Source organism: Neofelis nebulosa, chromosome 3 (assembly GCF_028018385.1).
Source record: "Neofelis nebulosa isolate mNeoNeb1 chromosome 3, mNeoNeb1.pri, whole genome shotgun sequence".
Lineage (NCBI taxonomy): Eukaryota > Metazoa > Chordata > Mammalia > Carnivora > Felidae > Neofelis > Neofelis nebulosa.
In genome coordinates this window covers 15,163,790-15,176,144 of record NC_080784.1, presented here as the reverse complement: position 1 = coordinate 15,176,144, position 12,355 = coordinate 15,163,790, and the positions used below count along the sequence as shown (strand labels likewise).

The 12,355-nt window shown below is 48.5% G+C and overlaps 1 long non-coding RNA gene across 1 annotated transcript; it reads right to left on the bottom strand.

Moving 5' to 3' along the window:
- Positions 1 to 4,487: 4,487 nt before the first annotated feature.
- LOC131506383 (uncharacterized) lies at positions 4,488 to 11,742 on the bottom strand. The gene is made up of 2 exons (XR_009258902.1): positions 11,700 to 11,742; positions 4,488 to 4,716 (listed from the first exon to the last, which is right to left on the bottom strand). It is a non-coding gene; the product is annotated as an uncharacterized LOC131506383 (long non-coding RNA).
- Between the last annotated feature and the right edge of the window lie 613 nt (positions 11,743 to 12,355).

Sequence of the window (12,355 nt, the reverse complement as noted above, 5' to 3'; positions counted from 1 at the left end):
AACCACACAACGAGCTAGACGGGAGCCACGGGGACAGTGAGGGGACTCGGGGCAAGCAGAGGTTGTTACCAACCTTGGCCACCCCCCAGAAGGACGTGGAGGGAAGGGAGGGACGACCAGAACATGTCAGCAGAGACTTCTGTGGAGCGCCCTACGGAGAGCAATGGCCGCTGGTCAAGACCAAGGCCAGCCCAAGGGACCTTGTGCAGCGGAGGCCAGGAGAATAAAGACTCTCCTTTCTCTCTCATCTCCAACTCAGGCCCCTGTTGACTGAGCTAAAGACCACAGCAAAGGTAAGGGGTCCTGTGAATGGCATTCCTACAGGGCAGACGCAGACGGGGAGGGGTGGGGAAGAGTGGACGGGGCCGGTGTATTCATTTCTGTGGCCGCCATAACAAATCGCCACAGACTTGGTGGCTTGAAACACAGACACTTATTCTCTCATGGTTCTGGAGGCCAAAAGTCTAAGATCAAGGTGTCCACAGGGTTGGCTCCTTCCGGAGGCTCAGAGGGAGAATCCACTCCACGCTTCTCTCCTGGCATCTGATGGCTGTTAGCCATGCTTGGCGCTCCTTGGCTTAAAGGCACATCACCCAGATTTATGCGTCCGCCTTCACATGGCCTTCTCCTCTGTTCTTCTCCTTCGCGTCTCTCCTCTTCTGAGAACGTTGGTCACTGGATTTAGGGCCCACCCAACTAATCTGGGACAAGCCCCTGTTGAAACCATTAATTTAATCACATATGCAAAGACCCTTTTTCCAAACAAGCTCACATTCACAAGTTCTGCGCAGGCGTATCTTTTTGGGAAGGGGACCATCCAACCCATCACGGGCAGGCAGATGGTATGTGGTACAACCATGGAAAGATTCTCATGCAGACACACAGGTAGAGGGCCAGTGGAACGGGAAAAAAATGTCTTCTTATCCTTTGTTTGGCAAGGAAACCATGTGTGTGTGTATCTAAGCATAAAAAAGTAATTGTGAGAGAAAACCCAGGAGTGTTTAGAATGGATCTTGCTCTGTGGCAAGATTACAGATGATTTTTCTTTGTTTTCTTTCATTCATTCATTCATTCATTCATTGTTCGTACATTAAAAGAAGACGATGCTATGTTACTTTGTATTATGAAAAAAGCAAATAACAGATAGGGAGAGAGAGAGAGAGAGAGAGAGAGACAAAGAAGAAAAGGCTGAGTGATAGCCAGTGTTATGATCTGCATGAAACAATGACAGGAGTTTGCCCAAAATGTAAATGAGAGAAAGCCCCCCACGTGTGATCACGGGTGACCCATGCTTCTCTCCTAATAACATGAATGGAAAAAGGCAGAGTGCCTGCTTGGGTGGCTCTGTCGTTAAATCATCTGACTTTGGCTCAGGTCATGATCTCACGGTCCGTGAGTTTGAGCTCCACAAAGAGCTGTCTGCTGTAAGCACAGAGCCTGCCTCAGATTCTCTGTCCCCCTCTTTCTCTGCCTGTCTCTCCCTTGCACTCTCTCTCTGTCGGTCTCAAAATAAATAAACTTAAAAAAAAAAAAAAAGAAAGAAAGGAAAAGAGCATTCATGCTTTGTTTTTCAAGCCCCAAAGCACTTTTACTGTATTCTATGGGATTTTCAACCACTGGCTTCTGTCCCATCACAACAAAGATAAAAGGCCATATTCTGGCCTTCGGAGAATGGATTTAACTGCATTTGTTTACGTGGCCAAAGCAGGGCTGGGCATTACCACGACCACAGGTGCCTCAAGGCTCTGACATACACCTGACCTTAGACCATGCCGTGTAAGAACTTTTCTTCACACTGAGTCTGCATCCTGGCCAGAAGGTTCCGATGCTGAGAATACCTCTGGGGTTGAATGGGGGTCCCCAAGTGATCCTGGCATAGCCCTGCCCCTTCACTCAGTGTCTCAGTAGACACTCTGCTCTTTAGACAACTTGTCATTAAGACCTAATCTCCTACTTCTTTTCATGTTTCTTCAAAACTTATCAGAATATCTTTAGGCAATCCTAGGAAGCGGGAGTTGCAAGTGCAAAGGTCCTGAGGCAGCCACAAGGAGAAGGTGGGGAAGTCATAGACGTCAAGATGTGAGAGGAAGTGAGTCTAACCATAGGGTTTTCTCATAAGCAAAGGGAAACAGATAAAGGGTCTTGACTTGAAATGACTTAAAGCCTTTTTCAGCAGACTTTATTTTTTTTAAGGACAGTTTTAGATCTACAGAAAAATTGAGAACATAGAATATGGGGCACCTGGGTGGCTCAGTCGGTTAAGTGGCCGACTTCAGCTCAGGTCATGATCTCGCGCTCCGTGAGTTCGAGCCCCGCGTCAGGCTCTGTGCTGACAGCTCGGAGCCTGGAGCCTGTTTCGGATTCTGTGTCTCCCTCTCTCTCTGCCCCTCCCCCACTCACACTCCGTGTTTCTCTCTCTCAAAAAAATGAGCATTAAAAAAAAATTTTAAGTTGCGAACTTAGTGTAGAAAGTTCCCATATGTCCCAGTTTCCCTTACAACCAACATGCACGATACATTTGTTGCAACTAATAAATAAAAATTGATGCCTTCGTAGTAACGCAGGGTGTATTTAGACTTCCACAGTTTTTATCTTATCTAGGATACCACGTTGCCTTAATTGCCTCGTCTCTTCAGCGTCCTCTGGCTGTGGCAGTTTCTCAGGTGTTCTTCGCTTTTGATGACCGGGACAGTTTTGAAAACTGACTACTGGTCATATATTTTGGAGGAACCTTGACTATTAGAATTATCTTACGTTTCGGTTTGGTTTGTTTTGTTTTGTTTTGTTTTGTTGTAGAAGTCTGCCTGCTGGCGGGGACTGCCACGGCGGGGAGGAGTGGAAGGCGTGTGCTTTCTTTAGGAAGGACACGAAAGAGAGGCAACATGGTGACCGGAAGTGGATGGGTTCCAGATGTATCTGGAGTTAGAACTGCCGGGCTCTGAGGACAGATTGGATGCAGGCTAGGAGAGAGGGAGAGAAGCCTCTCGATAATGAAGAAACATTAAAAAACATCTGTCTTAAAGAACATAGGTACTGAAGAGCAGATGTGATCACCAAATGTAGAGAAGGAAGAAAATCCAAGAATTGAGTTCTGGAACATTCCAGCGTCGGGAGGAACGAAACGTGGAAGGGAGACGGCATTCGTTTCCAAGGGCTGCCGTAACCATGTGCCACGGAGCGGGTGACTCAACGCCACGGAAAAGGGTTGTCTCACCGTTCTGGAAGCCAGAAGCCTGGCGTGGAGGTGTCCTCTGGGCTGTCCCTTCTCAGGCTTCCGGTGAAGGCTGGCAATCTTTGGTGTTCCTTGTCTCGTAGAGGTGTCACTCAATCTCTTTCTCTGTCTTCCCTTGGCCTTCTCCGTGTGTCTTCTCCCTGTGTCGTCCTCCTACAAGGACACCAGTCACGTCGGCCTAGGAGCTCCCTCTACTCCCGGTGACCTCACCTTACCTAACCGATCACATCTGTAAAGACCCTGTTTCCAAATAAAGTCACATTCCGACTGGAAGTTAGGTTTGCCACATGCCTTTTCTGGTAACAGAGACCGATGAGGAGCTGCCACAGAATGAGCTGGTCCAGAACGTAAGTGCAGCAGTGGTTCAAGGAAGGGGCGTCAGGTGCGGCTGCCGGGTCAGCTGAGGAGGGGAAACGATCCGTTTCAGGTGACGCCTGGGGACCAGAGCCTGCTGGGCATGGTTCCAGGGGGAAAGGGAAGAGACAATGTCTACGCAAATGTAGACGAGTCTTTTTAGGAGCTTGCTGTAAAGGGAAGGAGAGACAGCGGTTGGTCGCTGGGCGGGTTTTGCCCTTGTTCTGTGGGGGCAACTACAGGATGATGATGATCTAGACCCAGTGAAGGGGGGAGACTGAGGAGGCCAGAGAGACAGGCGGGGAGAATTGCTAGGGGTTATGGGCTCTCGCGGTCAAGGACAGTGACAGCCCCCACCTCCTCGCAGGAGGGAAGGCAGAGTGCAGAGGTGAATACTGACAGGTGGCGGGTGAGATGCACAGGGGTGGCTACGTATGACGGCCAGAGTGTGTGGACTTCTCTTCTGACGGCCTCTGTCACGCTGTCACTCATTAGGGCGCGAGGTCCTGTGATTCTCCAGCAGCCCCCACGGCTCAGTGTGGCAGGGGGGAGGGACCAGGAGGTCTAAAGGTTTCCTTCCAGTCACTCAGGGGACAAACCCGGGTAGAGTTCAGGTCTCCTGACTCTCAGGGCAAGGCTTCTCCCAGTGCGCCACCCCTGCCTTGGGCCACTAAAAGAAGACATTCAGCCCGAAGTTCTCCCCCTGCTGCCCACTGGCCAGGTGAGCTGACACTCCCCAGCCCCTCGGGAGTCCGCAGACGGGCCAGCCCGGGCCTCCGGCCCTCAGAATGCAGGCCGTTGTCCAGCACTTGGCTCCCGCCCGCTCAGTTGTGTGCTCGCCTCGAATTAGCCCTGCTTAGGGCCATTTTTCTTTGGCTAGATCTCACCTACACCGATTCAATACGAGTGGCAATAAAGTGTATTTCTCTGCAGCCGCGCTGGGGCAAACGATAAAGGTGAGGATCTCAAGATGGGAGCAGGTATGGGTGAAACAGTCGTTAACAAACTGGGGGAGAGCCGTAAGAATCTTGACGTCTTCTGCACCGGGAATGTTCACGTGCTTTAAGTTTTCACTCCACTTTAAGGAACCCAGGAGCAGCCTTGGCGGATAGCGTGTTCAGGGGTAGTTTCTGCACGAGAGAGTACAAAGAGGCTCGGGTCAGCGGACACGCCGTCGTGAACAGCCTGACCTGACATCACAAGGTGAGTGGGTGAGTGTAGGGAGGTGACAAACTCCGATGCTCACAGGGGACAGGCAGGTAGCATGTGGGAGCAAAATGGGCCAGGTGTCAGAAAAACAGACACAGATACGCTTCGCTTTCCTTTTAAATGTGTAGGAACACTCTTTACACCTACAGATAAATATGGCTAACCAGGGGTCTTGGGGTTTTTGACTCTCTGTCTTAGGGCTCATCTCTTCTCTCGCCTTGCTTCTCGAGAGGCACCAGGAATTGGCCCTGAACCCCAATGGGCACCACCTACAAAAGGGGTACGAGCAGAACACGAACTTAGGCTCTCCAAGGAGCAAAATATCACAAGAGAAGGACCAAAAAGTGGGACAACATATAACATCCAAAGCAGAAGTATTGGAACAGATGAGCAAGGCTTTGAAACACTAATTATCCGGGTTCCTGCGTGGCTCAGTCCGTTGAGCGTCAGACTTCAGGGCAGGTCATCAACTCGAGGTTCGTGGGTTCGAGCCCTGCATCGGGCTCTGTGCTGACAGTTCAGAGCCTGCTTCCGATTCTGTGTCTCCTCTTTCTGCCCCTCCCCTGCTCACACTCGTGCGCTCTCTCTCTCTCTCTCTCAAAAATAAATAAAAACGTTGAAAAAATTTAAAACACTCCTTATATTTATTTTATAGAAAATGAAGCTATTGGCAATACGAAACAGGAATAAGAAGGCATTCATTTACAAGACCTGAGAAAAATGATTAAGTACGAAGGTTTTTCTAGTTGAAATAAAGAACACAGCAGATGTGGCGAAAAGAAGCTGTCCGCACATATCAAAAGCACAGCTGGTGGGAGCCCCGGGGCAGGGCGGGTGGCCCAGTGCTTTTGGGAAGCCTTCTGGACCCCAAGCAGAAGCCAGAAAAATTTGTTTAATGTTTATATATTTTTGAAAGAGAGAGACAGAGTGTGAGTGGGGGAGGAGCAGAGAGAGAGGGAGACACAGAATCTGAAACAGGCTCCAGGCTCTGAGTTGTCGGCAAAGAGCCCGACGCGGGACTCGAACCCATGAACCGTGAGATCATGACCTGAGCTGAAGTCGAACGCTTAACCGACTGAGCCACCCAGGGGCCCCGGATCCTCTGCATTTTAAAATATTATCTCAATTGTACAGAAATACTGAGAAAGCCAGACAAAGCGCACAGTCTCAGTCTGTGGATTCCTGGTTTGTGAATTCTAAGGCTCATAGCCCTGACTAACCTCGTGGATTCGTAATGTGTGAGCTACTGATCGTCTACATGATCATTCTTTTTCACGAGGATCAGTTGCTGCCTGAATTGAACTGACGGTGGGATGAGCCACACATCGGACACGCAGTAGACTACCATCATCTAAAGCCTAGTTTGTGACAGGTGCTTTACATGCATTATTCCATCGAATCCCCCACAACAGCCCCGCACGAGAGAGTTCTTATCTCCGTGTTTCTATAAGCTGAGGCTTAGAGGGGCTAAGTAGAGCTGTGGCATACTCTGGGTCCCGTGCCTGGGTCAGACGCGCCAAGGCACGTTCCCACCGGTCTCAGGGGTGACAGGTGGGACACGAACGCAGAAGGCTCTTTGCAGCCCAGGGAAGAAACCAGCCTCCAGGAGCCATGAACTATCTTAGGGGGTAACAGCGCAAGGCAGCGAGGGAGGGCTTGCGGAGGAGGCCTAGGCCTGCTCCCGGCTCCTCTTTTGGTACCAGTGGAGACTTTGGCAAGTTACTTAGAGAAGCAGCGTTGGAGGTCGGCTTAGGGGCTTCCTGAGGAGAGGATGTTCTCTTTATCGCTCAGCAAGTCCTGTTCTAAAACTCAGAGCGTGGCGAGTGGAAATTCCAGTGAATCGCGCTGGAGTCTAGTCACAGACTTGATAACTTTCTGAATGCAGAACTGGGGGTTGTAATACGTAAGAGTCCAGAAATTTTAAATTAAATTTCTTCAGAAAGTTCAGGACCGAATGAATGTCTCTGTACAACCAAAGTCTGCAAGAGTCTTTGGCACACGAGCACCTAAGGAATAGATGAAGTGGATTTCATTGAATTTAAAATTTTGTGCTTTGAAGAACACCATCAATATTAGTGTATAAGAATGCAACTGATTTCTGTACATTGATTTTGTATCCTGCAACTTTGCTGAATTCATGTATCAGTTCTAGCAGACTTCTGCTGGAGTCTATCGGATTTTCCATGTATAATATCAGGTCATCTGCAAAAAGTAAAAGCTTAACTTCATCTTGGCCAATTTTGATGCCTTTGATTTCCTTTTGTTGTCTGATTGCTGATGCTAGAACTTCCAACACTATGTTAAGCAACAGCGGTGAGAGTGGGCATCCCTGTCGTGTTCCTGATCTCAGGGAAAAAGCTCTCAGTTTTTCCCCGTTGAGGATGATGTTAGCTGTGGGCTTTTCATAAATGGCTTTTATGATCTTTAAGTATGTTCCTTCTATCCCGACTTTCTCGAGGGTTTTTATTAAGAAACGTTGCTGAATTTTGTCAAAGGCCTTTTCTGCATCGATTCACAGGATCATATGGTTCTTATCTTTTCTTTTATTAATGTGAAGAACACCATCAAGAAAGTGAAAAGACAACCCACTGAATGGGAGAAAATATTTGCAAATCATATACCTGATAAAGGACTTGGAGCTAGAATATCTAGAGAACTCTTCGAACTCAATAATAACAAGACAACCGGACTTAAAAATGGGCAAAAGAGGGGCTGGGGTGGCTCAGCTGGTTAGGCGTCCGACTTCGGCTCAGGTCATGATCTCGCAGTTTATGGGTTCGAGCCCCGCGTCGGGCTCTGTGTTGACAGCTCAGAGCCTGGAGCCCGATTCAGAGTCTGTGTGTCCCACTGTCTCTGCCCCTTCCCTGCTCATGCTCATGCTATCTCTCTCTCTCTCTCTCTCTCTCTCTCTCTCTCAGAAATAAATAAATATTAAAAAAAAAATTTTAATGGGCAAAAGATCTAAACAGACATTTCTCCAAAGAAGATTTGTGAATAGCTAATGAGAGCATGAAAAGATACTCAACAGCACTCGTCATCGGGGAAATCAAATCAAAATCACAAGGAGGGGCGCCTGGGTGGTTCAGTCAGTTGAGCATCGACTCCTGATTTTCGGCTCAGGTCATGATCCCAGAATCGTAGGATCGAGCCCTTTGTCAGGCTCCGTGCTGAGCACGGAGTCTGCTTAGGATTCTATCTCCCTCTGCCCCTGTCCCCAGCTTTTGCACTCTCTCTCTCTCTCAAATTAAAAAGAAAATCACAATGAGTTACCGCTTCGCACTCACTAGAATGACTAGAATGCAAAAGAGAACAATAAGTCTTGGCTAAATGTGGAGAAGCTAGAACCCTCATACACTGCCGAAGGAACGTAAAAAGGTGCAGCCACTTTGGAAAACAGTCTAGTGACTCCTCAGAAGGTTAAACGTAGAGTTACCATATGACCCAGAAATTCCACTGTTGGGTCCATAGTCAAGAGAAACGAATGTGTCCATATGTGTCCATATAAAAGCTTGTACCTGAATATTCATAGCAGCATTATTAATAATAGCCAAAAAGCAGAAACACCAAATGCTCATCGACTGATGAATGGATCAATAAAAGATAATATGTTCATACAATAAAATATTATTTTGCCATAAAAAGGAAGTAAAGTACTGTTCCATGTGACAACATCAACATGAACCTTGAAAACCTCATGCTAAGGGAAAGAAGCCAGATACAAAAGACCACATATTGTAGGAGTCCATATAGGAAATATGGGCAATTTCCATATAGGATGGGCATTTGATAGAGATAGAAGGTATCTAATTGCCTAGTTGGAGGGGTGATTAGGGAGTGATGGCCAAAGAGTTTGAGGTTTCTTTTTGAGGTGATAAAGTTGTTTTAAAATTGATCGTGGTGATAATTTCACAACTCCACATATATTAGAAACCATTGAATCATATATTTTAAATGAAGGAATGGTATGGTGTGTGAATTACATCTTAATAAAGCTGTTACCACAGGGGCACCTGGTTGGCTCAGTCGGTGAAGCCTCCGACTTCGGCTCAGGTCATGATTTAGCCGTTTGTGAGTTCGAGCCCCGGGTCGGGCTCTGTGCTGACAGCTCGGAGCCTGGAGCCACTTCAGATTCTGTGTCTCTCTCTCTCTCTCTCTCTCTGCCCCTTCCCCAATCACACTCTGTCTCTCTCTGTCCCTCAAAAATAAATAAACATTAAAAAAATTTTAAAAAATAAAGCCGTTACCACAAAAGTAGCCTTTGGATTGGAATTTAATAGCAACGCAGTGAAGAAAAGAGAATTGATGGCGACTATTTCCTGAAAGGTCTAGTCTGCATCAGGACCGGAGCCCGTACGTCTTAGTTACTTGACCCATTTGAATATCCTAAATACGGGCCTATTGCTCATTTACTTCCTTGTGAGTGACTTCTTTACATCCTGGCGCAGCAAATGCCAGTCCAGCCAGACGGATTGTCTTGGAGGTCAGGAGGACATCTCGGCATATTCTAAATCAAGCTGGAAATTTCCTGCCGCCCTTGTTAGTTCCTGCCAGCACGATGCGGCGCAGAAAGGAGACACGAGGCTTCCCCGGCGTTGGGCCGCCCCATGGTGCGCGGAGAAAAGAGCTGTGTGCAATCTGCCCGAGGCGGGTGTGCAAGCCTGGGGTGCAAGTCCGAAACCAAGCGGCACCCACCGCCCACTGCAGCCCTCCGTCCTCAGGGGGCATCCCGGGCCATGGCGTAGGGCCCCCTCGCTCCCAGGTCCGGGTTGTTTTCCTTCTAAAGAGATGGTCATACAACTGCCTCTTAAAACCGTGCTTTGTAAACCATGAACTTGAATTTCTATGCAAAGAAATGAGCCAGTGAACATGTAAATTACACTTACTTCCTTTTAAGCTATCGTGTAGTGTTTGCGGAATACTTCCATGCTTTAAAGAGTATAGTTTCACTCCGCACACGCAGGGTGTTTTACCCTCCGCCGTGGCTTAAATAGTCAGACCCGAGTGCACTGACGTGGTCCGCGTCCTTGTCGTTACTGGCCGCGGGGTATTTGAGATCACTGTACAATTTGCTCAGCCGTTTCCCCTCTTCTGCGTGTCTGGCCCGATTCCAGCTTTAAACTGTAGCTGCTGTGTATATATTTGTACATATTAGGTTGTTGGGTTTTTTTTCTTTCTTCTTAAGCATTATTTTCCTGTAGCATATTCCCCAAAGTGGAGTTACCGGGTCAAACAGTTCTGTAGCTCTTGTTACCTATTGTCCAATTTTTCTCAAGAAGAGGAGAAACATTGTGAAGAGCCACCAGCCATGTAAGCATGTGCTCATTTCCCTAAAGTCCTGCCAGCATTGTCCTTTATTCTATTTAAAAAAAAAAAAAAAATTGTGCTAGCTTAATAGGTGGGAGATTGTTTTTTCTTTTTTTTTAACGTTTTTTTTTGGGACAGAGAGAGACAGAGCATGAACAGGGGAGGGGCAGAGAGAGAGGGAGACACAGAATCGGAAACAGGCTCCAGGCTCCGAGCCATCAGCCCAGAGCCTGATGCGGGGCTCGAACTCACGGACCGCGAGATCGTGACCTGGCTGAAGTCGGACGCTTAACCGACTACGCCACCCAGGCGCCCCTGTTTTTTCTTTTATGTTTATTTATTTCTGAGAGACACCCAGAGCATGAGTGGGGGAGGGGCAGAGAGAAACAGAGACACAGAATCCGAAGCAGGCTCCAGGCTCCGAGAGGTCAGCACAGAGTCCGACGCGGGGCTCGAACCCACGAACCGTGAGATCATGACCTGAGCCGAAGTAGGACGCTCAAGAGACTGAGCCACCCAGGCGCCCCGGGAGATTGTTTTAAGTGACATTTCTATCATTGCCGGGAGCTTGAAATTCACCAGTTTGGCGTGGGGCCAGACGTCCAAAAGTCCATGGGGAGACCCCAGTAGGAAAGCCAGCAGTGAGCCCCACCCAGGGAAGGAGGAGGGGCTCACTGAGAAAGCGCCACCAGCATCCCGGTGCATTTCCCCTCTGACCTAAGTCCCCAGCCTGCAGACCTGCTGGTTCCTCAGCCAGGACGCCTCCCCCTGCTCTCAGCTCTTGCTAATACCCATAAATGTGGATCATCTTTTCCAAGAAGTTCATTCCCGACCTGCCGTTCTGGGTTAGGAGCTGCTGTCTGTGTTCCCACAGCATCCTGCCCTCTGTCCCTCCTTACACGCGTCCCACTGGACTGTGGCAGTTGGTGCCATGTTTCCCTGGGACCAGGGCGTGGTTCGATTTGGTGAAAGAATGGGTGAATCGATGAGAGGATGAACTAATCAGCCCTGGTACTTACAGTGGCCGCCAGGGCTCACAGTGTCCAGCAACCCAAGGCGGAACCAGAAATCTGTGAGACGTTCTAGACAAGGAGGCCCACGGGTGCTCCTCACGTCAGAGCCTAGAGATGAGCCCGACTCCTGGGGCAGGAGCAGGGGAAGGAGTGGTCACCATGGATGCACTAACAAGCTCCAAACAAGCCCTAATGAACTAGTTTTCAACCAGTTTGATGTAGTTTTGATGCAAGGCTAACTCCCCACAAGACCTCGGGATCGTTACTTCTAATTGTAATGACCATGAACACACCTATCAGTGTGGGGACAGATGTGCCTGTGCCCATTTAAGGGAAGAAAAGAGGTGGCACTCTGATTCTGAGAAGCCCTCTCTCCTTCCCCCCAAAACCTCCCAGGTCAGCTTGCATCTGGGCCCCTTAATGACCCCAAACTCATTACTCCCTGACAATGAGACGTTTTGGGGAGAAGGTGCCTTTAGAGCCTGAGCCCCCCTTCTCCATTCTCTGGCCATTGAATAAGTTACCTACTTGCTGACAAATACTGTTTAGTCACTTGGCAAAAGGCATTCGGTAGGGAAAGAACCTACCTCTTCAGTGACAGGGTTGAGGGCTGGCAGACTTGTTCCATGGAAATTAGGATCACTTCCTCCAACCATTTTTCAGGCTCTCGTCTTTGTTCTAATGGCTTTTATGAAACAAGACCAGAAAATACAAAATACACAAAAATCCATGAATCACAACCTTGTTCCAAGGAAACAGCTTTCCTTTTCTTCCAGGTTGATCTACAAAGACCCTACCAACCGTCACACATGTACCCCATCCATTGGCGGTCCAAGTCTGCTTGTTACCACCGCACTGGGTTTAGTCCACAAGCGTTAATGAGCAAATGCAAAGTTCCAGAATCCCTGTGGGCCACGGTGGGCGTCCTCACATTGGGTGGCTGGGTACAGAAATTCTAATCTGAGGCAACTGCAAGGAATACGAAACAAACCATACAAATAACAATAGATTTCAGCTGAGAGAGGTGCTCAGTCAAGGTCTAAGAACAAGAAGGATGATGCCAAGGGAGTGCCAAACCAAAGCTCTCAGGAACGTAGCCAGTAAAGAGGAGAGCTGAGGGCATGGACCAGAGGTGTCGGTCAAGGGGAGGCTGTATGGTCAAAGCCTTGCATTAAGTCGTCACTGCAAAATGCAGTCTCAAGAGCCAAATGCACCAGGAGTAGAAAAAGCTTCCAGAAAGGAA